The sequence below is a fragment of the Argiope bruennichi genome, chromosome X1 (genome assembly GCF_947563725.1).
Source record: "Argiope bruennichi chromosome X1, qqArgBrue1.1, whole genome shotgun sequence".
NCBI classification, from domain to species: domain Eukaryota; kingdom Metazoa; phylum Arthropoda; class Arachnida; order Araneae; family Araneidae; genus Argiope; species Argiope bruennichi.
This window is the reverse complement of record NC_079162.1, coordinates 50135065-50144664: the sequence shown is the minus strand read 5'-3', so window position 1 is coordinate 50144664 and position 9600 is coordinate 50135065.

Here is a 9600-nt window from a genome sequence, read left to right as displayed (position 1 = left end):
ATGCTGAAGAAATGGCAAAATCTCTAACAAATTTAGCTGGGAAAGGAAAATTCTCAAATCAGCATTTTCTTAGAGAATTGTTAAAAGAATCATTATTTAATAATTCACCAGATATATCGTCAGAGAATTTTTCCGTAAAAGTTTCCTCCTTAGTTGCAAGCTTTTTGAAATTAAATAATTATCTTATTAAAGACAGAATAATACCTCAAGCAGTTATAATCACTTACGCTTTAAGAAGGGCATTATTACGAGCAACGATAATAATAAATTCGATGCCCGAAAATTCTTGTAAAGAAGAATCTGGAATTCCAATGAAAATTGTATTCAAAGAATCTTTAGAACACAACCTACTATCAACAAAAACTTTTTATAGCTTCTTCAATGATGAAAGACAAATCGTGGACTTAAAGGTTTGCTCAAGAGAAATTTCAGAATCTCTCAATTCAATAATTCACTTGAGCCCTGAAGAAATTGGGATCCTTCAAAAAAGTTTGAAAGATGTGTTTTTGGAAATCAGACCAATGAAAAGCAATAAATTATATGCTCATTTCATTGCAACAGTCATTACTTCTTTATACGAAGGAAAAAAAGCTCTCCAAAGAAACAGAGTTGTTACTCAAGCTGCTCTCACAAGTTATGCTTTAATTAAAGGGATTCAACAAAGTATCGAAAGACTGAATATTAAAGAAGAGAAAAATGATATCCTTCCTCTAAATGAAATTCACATGCATTCATCAAAACAAGATTTCGCCGTAAGAAGGAATATTTACATGCACAAAACTAATTATTCCCATAATGAAAATTCCAACAATCATAAATCTTTTCACTCTTCCATAGACACAAAAGAAGTATATTTAGAAAAACTCAACTCTGCCAAAATTATGTTAACTGAAGGCGTAAGAAATAAGTCTATTCAAACAATTTTTATCGATTCCTTAGTTTATAATTTATTGTCATCTAATGCAGTGCACAAATTTATCAAATTTGAGTCGAACTGTTCGAATTCCAGTTTCTTTGCTTTTAAATTAGCAGAATCTATAGCAAACTATTCTAAAATGGACATTAATGCTGCTCATATGTTAGCAAAATCTTACAATGAACTTTTACTTTCTCAGGGACAAGACAAAAACGAACTGGTCCGAAAAATAGCACTTGTTACTACTAAGGTACTAACTGTTCGAAAATTTTTCGATACTTCTAGGCTAATGGTTGAAGCAGCAGTAATAGGTAATGTCTTAACCAGAAGTATAGAAAAAGCTTTTATGGAGTGTTTGAAAAATGTTGCCGTTTCAAAAGAAAATGAAATGGAGCCAACGTTTTTCTATCTAGAACCATTTAAAAAGTCTTTATTCTATAATTTGCAATCACAGACTTCACTTGCTTATTTTGTAGAAAACATATCAGAAAACGAAGCCATAGCTTTTGCCAGAGCAATGACCAAGTCGGTAATGAGTATTTTAAAGGAAAATCATCAGGAAGAAAATTCGCTAAGTGTGTCTCTAAAAGAAGCACTAACTAGAGAAAAAATCAAGGATCATTCAAAACTTCGTGTGGCGGCCACTTCCTCAGCCATTACAAGTTTTTTGAAAGAAAAAAATTATTTAATGGATGGACGTTTAGTAATACAAGCAGCCATTGTTAGCAACGCCATTACTAGGGGAATATTAATAGCTATAGTAGAACCCAGTTTAATCTTGAAGAATACTACCACAGTAAATTCAAAACCACCAGTTGAAATTATATTTCAAGAATCTTTTGAGCACAATTTATTATCTTCCAAAATATTCAAACATTTCTTCATTCATCATAAAAAAATTTCTGATTTAAGGCAGTGCGCGTCAGAAATTACAAAATCAATAAAAACTCTTATACATATTTCAAAAGAGAAAATAAAATTATTCGAAATGGCTCTCAAAAACTTACTTTTGCAGGCAAAAGAAATGAAAAATATTCAGATTGATGCTAAAATCATATCTAGAGTCATCACTCACTTGTTTAAAGAAAAAAATGTACTGGACAGCAGCAGAGTCGTTCTTCAGGCAGCATCAGCTTGTTCAGCAGTATTAAAAGGCATTTCTAGAGTCACAGGGGAAACTTCACAAGAAAAGTATTCACACCTTTCAATATTTTCTGCAAAAGCAGTGTCTTTGAATAATCGAGATTCTTTGATGGAAAAGTTCCACTCTTCTCTTCAGTATAATATGTTGTCTTCTAAAATTTTTAATCTTCTGAGGTACACAAGAGCATCCACTGAAATTGCCTCATTTGCAGAAGAAATGTCAAAAGCAATTTCAATGTTGGTTAATATGCAAGAATTAAAGATACAATCCTTAATGGCTGAATATGAAAGGATAATGAGTTCTGTAGAGGCAAAATCTCTAGAATCTTACATAAGAGAAATGTCATTTGCAACAACAACATATTTGAATGAAGAAAAATTCTTAGTTTCAAATCGCTTAGTAGCAGATGCTGCTGTTGTAAGCAACAGTTTGCGTTCTGGTATTGTAAAAGCACTGATGAAGCACATAAAGAATTCCTCTGCTTCATATTTTGTAAAAGGGACTGATTTACGAACTTTACCTGAAGATAAAAAATATAAATGTTATTTGGTATTTAGAGAGATATTTCAGTACAACTTATTGTCATTTTCAAGCTGCAAAAATGTCTTTTCCATTCATTCAAAAAGTATCGATTCAAGGAGTACAAATTTTATAAATGACGTTGCAAAATTTATTGCAGAACTGACAGGTATTGACGATAGGAAAATGTCGCTCTTAATAGACACGCTAAAAGATACATTGCGCTCTTTTTCAATGAAAACTAAACTGAATGCTTTTCTTTATGCAACTTCTAGTATTACTGCTGAAGAATTCTGCACGAATCAAGAAGTAGAATTTAGTAGATTAATTTATGAAACAGCATTGTCTAGTAAAATTCTATGCGATAGAATTTCAGCGATGTCTTTTCATAACAACAATTTTAAGTTGCATAAAAATGTCATGAATTATACAAATGAAATACGGAATCAAATGGATAGCACTGTATTTCAGAAATTTTTGTATCGCTCTTTACTCTCATCAATGATCTTAAAAAAATTTCATTTGTGTAATTGCAGCCCAAGCCAACTTTCTTTATTAGCTGAACGACTATCCGAAGCTATAACAGGCTTTTATAAACCTGGCATGTTTAAACAGCTTTCATTGACGAAAAGGCTAATTCAAGATTTAAGAATGAGCAATAATAAATGTGAAACACTTAATATCCAAGCACTAGTCTCAACTGTACTACTTTGTATGACAAATGCAACTATTTTAAAAACTATTGATTCGTTTTCTCAAGAAGATTTCAGTGAAGATTTTAGAAGAGTAATTGAAAAAGCAATAATAAACAACACGTTCATCGTGCCCTCATTGACTTTATCACAAAAGAATATCACAGGAATAATAAATGAAATTAATTATTGCCAAATAAATATTGAGAATAATATACTCTCCATTTCTGATTTTGCTAAAACAAGATCAATGAAAAATTCTGAATTCATATGTGAACGTCTTGCAGAAAATGGAACATTTTCACCAGGAGATAAATATCTATCTGCAATTTATTATAATCTAATATCTGCACGGATTTTTAAATTCACCATCAAATCATACACACCAGAAGAAATCTCTAGTAAATTTACTGCTTCAATAGCCCAAGCCGTTGTTGATACAATGAAATGCAGTACCATTAATAAAGGAGTATTAGAAAGATTGTACAAAAATGCTCTATTATTTTTTCATCCGAATGAAGAAATAAAGGACTTCGCTTGCACAATTGCTCTTACTACATCAATGGCATGTTATGATACAGACCAGGAAAGAAATTATTTTAGTGCCACATTGATATCAAATGCCATTTGTGCAAGTTTACAATCTGCTATTTTTAAAAGATCTTAATCACTGGTTTTCTCAAATGTATTGTTAAAAAAATAAATCATATACATCATGTATAGTAGAAAAATTATTGTTTAAATGTTTGTATCAGATTAAAATTTCGTTATATACATGAAAGTGAAAAAGGAGAAAAAAAATGTATGTGAATGTATGCTTTAAAAATGTTATATGAAATCATGTTTTCTTGCAATTTTTAATTATTCAGATCTAAATAACGTTTTATTATATGCTTCGTATAAACTAGTTAATATTAGATTTTCTTTTCGTAGTTTTAAGATAAAATTAAATTGGAAAGCTGTGGTTTCTAAAACGTTTATTTGATGTGAACATACAGAACTTTTCATATGATTATTAACATATGTAATCGAATAAATTTTGAGATATTTAAGATCTGATTTCAGATATATATGAAATAATTAATGTTTTCGAACATGCAACTTTGTTTCTCATTTTGAAAACTCCTACATATTTTTTAAAAAATTGTCTGAAAAAAATTTATCAAATACTTATTTACATAATGTAGAGACATATTGTAATATTTTGTACTCCAGTGCTGCTTATCTTTGTATAAGAAATACTGTGTCTTATTGAAAGCAGGAAAAATAAATGAGTGAATATTTACTATCTTGCTTATGTTTTCCAAACATAATTGCAAAAAGCATAAACATAAGCATTTTTAGTTTAATCATACAACGTATTCCTTCGGTAATTAAAACTGTAGGAACTTTTTCAATAAATCCGGAAGATATTGAAAATCTATTTTACATTTAGCATAAACATTCTGTAGTGGAATCAGAATTTGCTTTATCTGCCACTTTTATCTACTTCCCCCTCTACAAATAGCAATATCATTATAGAGTAATTGAAAAATAAAGCTACCAAAATATTTCTGCAGTCTTGTATTTTATATAGGATCTTCTAAACGTTTTCTTAGTAATAATAATCTGAAACGAGAAATATTTTCTTTATTCTGCAATAATTTAAAGGGCCCCCCATCCACACGAAAAAGCATAGGCTATATTTTTTATAAATGCTAGAGAAATCTATTAAATTCAATGCTATTCAGTAATGGAAACTCAAATATTCAAAATTTTACAATGAGACTATATAATATTTATCAACTGATAAACATTTCATTAATTTCAGAGCAGATGCATAAAAAAATCATTTCATTTTAAACAAAATGGACTTTATAAAATTTATTTTAACTGGTTGAAAAAATATTGTGTCAATGTTCATCATTGAATATAAAAATTAAGGTTGGATTAAGCTTGTGTCTCATCTTTCATTAATAATTTTTCCATTATAATTAACTGCATCAATAATATTAGTTGCAAGAAATAGAAAATAAATTAACTGGAAGTTCGTAATTGTAAAAATCAAAGTTTGAAGAAATTTTCTAAATGTAAAGGGAAAATGTTTTAGTAATTCTTCTATTTTGTATCTGAAGTACTTATAAATTTCAAATTTAAGCTGAATTTTTTAATTTTCATTTAATTTATAGCAGTTCTCTAAGATTGTTAGTCATATTAACATGTCTAATAGAAGATATGTCACTGCTGAAGATCTTCAAGCAAACCGAAAGAAAAGGTAAACATTTTTAAGAACACTTTACTCGAAGAAATTGCATTTTTAAATATATACACAACTTATTAATTAAGAGTAAGTCTCAATAAATAATGCATTGTAGAATTATGAGAGATAAATTTTTGGTTAATTCAACCTTTTTATTTCTTCAATTACTGCAATTTAAGCATCTATAAGATCTGAATTTTGGTTTAAAATTCCTAATATGGCAATATATAAAATATTTAAATTTTGAAAATAAGCAAAGCAACTTATTTACTGTATTGCTTTTATGCAGAAAATTGAATTTAAACAATTTTATGGAATGTGAAAAGTAAATCAGCTGATAAAGTGACTACAATAAGATAGATTTCTAAAGAACGACTTTTGAGAGGAAAAAATAACTTGGAAGAAGTCTCAAGAATTTTTAACTCATGAAATGCTAAATTTAGTCTTATATTTAGAAATAGTTTATGCATATCTTATATTTTTCAGGTTTAATAATGCCTTTACGTTTCTACAAAAAATGAAATGAGTGGTAAGGAGCTCTGTTAAATGCTTATAAAATATGAAATTAGTCAAAAGAAATATATCTCCGAAATATCCTCAATACTTGGCAATTTCACCAATAAAGTCAATTTCATAACATTCATCAATTCAGAAATTTTTAAATGCTGCTTAAAATTCAGATATGTTTTAAGAATAAATTTAAACAATGTGCTAAAACTAATCAATGTAAAAAAAGAGGAATACGAGAAAAGACAGCTGTTCTTAAAAACTACCGTCCCACCCCCTCCACACACACACACACACACAAAAAAAAAAAAAAAAAAAAAAAACGTAAATTCCTTTGATCATTATCTTTTAATGAACTCACTTGTATATACAAGGAAGATTGTTTTAAAGTTATAGATGATTACCACTTCAACATACAGATATAATACTACAGATCTACAGACAGTAGCTCCAAAATAACTTGCAGTTTGCAAAGCTGTCACAATGTATAGAGATTTATCATTCGGAGGGGGGAGAGGACAACCAAAAATATTTTAGTTTACTCAACTAAATGAACAAAATTTCATTTATCTATACTAGAAATTAGAAATAAATTGACGATCCTGTAGTTAAAACCATAATTAATCCACTTCTCTTTACTTCTGGAGCATATCTCTTTTTAATAATTACATATAAATACAGACTTTAGAACCATTTTCTAAGCAAACACCATAATATGTTGGGTAAAGTTGAAGATTATTGAAAATGATGCTGTAAGAAAAAACAGAAACAATTAGCGGGGCTTTCGTCGGCATAAACTTAGAATAACTGTATTCTATACAAAAGATTCGTTAAAGATAACAGATTTTGAACTTACGAAAATAAAAGAAAACAGAATAGAGGAGCAGAAGCAATTAACTGAATCGTGAACTACAAGAGCAATAAATACGGTAGTCTATGAGTAATAACTGTGAGGCATTCTTTCTCAGCCTTGGAGCTCAGATCAAATAACAGTCGTCAACTCCACAATTTTTCTTTAATATTAGCATTTTGCTTGTTTTAGTCTCCATTCATCCATTAACAAATTAACACTTCTTTGAAAAACTTCAATTAGCCATACAAATCCATCTCTAATCCAAAGTATGTTACTCAGTTTTAAATCCGCTCCAAACTATATGAAACTAATTTATATTATTCCACAACCAAAACATGCATCATTTATATGGGGGGAAATGCAAGACAATAGAAAACTATAAATTCAAGTCTAAGAGCAAAAAAGAAATTTCACATCGAACAAGTTCAAATTTGCATATATATATGCAAACTTTTCCTTACTGTTATTGCAGGAATTGTACGAACATAACTTGCTTTTAGGCTAATATTGCTGCTGCACAATGAACAATTGGGATTTCGCTACCTTCTTTTGAACTAATCTGCGCTATAATCAACTGTTTGATCAATTACTATTTTATTCAATCACTCCAAGGGCATTGGATAAACTACTAAAGCGGGCAATATAGGGGGGGGGTCATTGAAGAAAACCACATCTTTCTATAATATGATTGTTCTTTCCTAACTTGTTACTAACGGGTGTTTAGATTATAGAGCTCTCAAAAAGCATTTATAATTCAATTTGCTCAAACGCAGATTCTTATTAATTTAATTGCACTAATTTAACTGCAAAACAGTATTTGCACTTCAATAGATCTTAAGGTGGGGACGAATGAGATTCGACTTTAAACTCTGAACAAAATCTTTAGGTGATTTAAATCAAATTCGAAATACAGAAACCTATTGCACTGGTTAATAAAATAGTATAATTTCACATTAGTCTGAGTGTCCAAAAATTTTTTCAATTGAAACAAGAAGCGATTTTTTCCCATCATGAAAACTCTTCTCTACTCGGGTCTAGGCATTTAAGTATTTTTCCTCATCAAGCCAATTTTAACTTTATGTCCATGCCTTTCAATTGAGAACTCAACTTAAAGTACATCAACAGTATGAAACATCGTTTGATACGGTTTACCTCAATACTCCCATTACTGGACAGGCCCATAACTTTATTCTAACACCAAACATTCCACACGAATTATCTGCTAACGATGGTAGTTATAGAATACATCTTAAATAGATTTCAAATAAAATATTAAAAAAGAATGATATTGTAATTCTTCAAAATTAACAGAGCATGAACACCAACATTTAGGGCAGGAGGATATTGCGAACAGCGAATTATAAGATACCTTAATTTATGAAAAGACCATCGAGAAATACTATTAAGTTAAATATCGTATATGCAATTTATTGCATTAAAAAATTCTATTGTACAAAAATTTGATAGTTAAATTTTACAGTAAAATTTTAAAAACCCTGCGATACATTAAAACAAACTAAAGGAAAAAAAATCACGAATAAAGTCGATACATTAAACACGTTTGTCTCGAGGATATAAAGGAATCTAATAAAAATTCTCAAAAAGTTTTTGAAGTAAATGTAGCATTTGTTATTTGCACAACTGCCAATAGAATAAGAGGCTATAAAATTCAAAACTTATACCATTGGAATTATTCAACTGCACTCTCTAGAGAATATGGTATGTGGATTTTGAAAGTTGTAGCAGAGAAAGAATTAAAAACATACCACAGATATGGGACTTTTATGCATTATCAGTTGAGAAGACCGCATTTAAAGTATAAAATCTCTTTAAAAAGTAAATTATGCCATAATTTTAAGTTTAAATTCATTCCTTTCTTCTCTTAAAAGTTGATCCAGAGTATAATTCAAATCCACTTATTATAGGTAATGAAAGTCTGCTTCGATTCGTTCACTCACCCCTGATCAAGAACAGAACCACTAACAATTTTACAGATTTCAGAATAAAATACGTCAGAGGAAAACTAATTCCACTAAAGCCTTTATTAAATTGTATTTTTTACACTTAATTTCAGAGTTTGCAACTTCAAAAACTTTCATTGGGAAGTGTATTCTGAAAGGAGACAACCGAAGCCTTCATTTCCATTCTGCATTGCATGCCTATAAAAATATCGTTTTAGTTCATTATATGTAATTTGATGCAGTTCTTAATATATTCATTATGATATTGATCAACATTTTGGAATTATCTTGGTAATTTATGCTATTTGGAAGTGTACATTCATACAACCGTCCTTACCCTCATTTCATGATTTCTAAGAGCGAACATGAAAAGCCGTTTCAATGCAAAGTTCTGCCGTGGGAAAGTTATTTTGTAGCGTCAATCGGCTGTCTTACATTGAATATCAAGAAATTTTAGCTTTTCCTTTCTCTATACTCTGGTTTAACTAGTAGAGAATTTCATCTTTTCCAAGAATGAAAGAATATTCATTTATATAGTTAACACTAATAAACACATCCAATTGCTCCACTTGCAGTAAATTTTAAAAAAGGTTCTAGTTTCTTTTCAGCTTTCAATCTTATGTAAGGCGTTAGTTTTTTTAATCAAGTGTTGTAGAAAAAAAACAGTTTTGTAAACCCGGAAGTATGAGCTTTCAAATAAAAAAAAATCATAAATCGGTACGATCTTAAGGTGCCCGCCTATGTTTCAGCCCAAGTCAAACGAGGTATC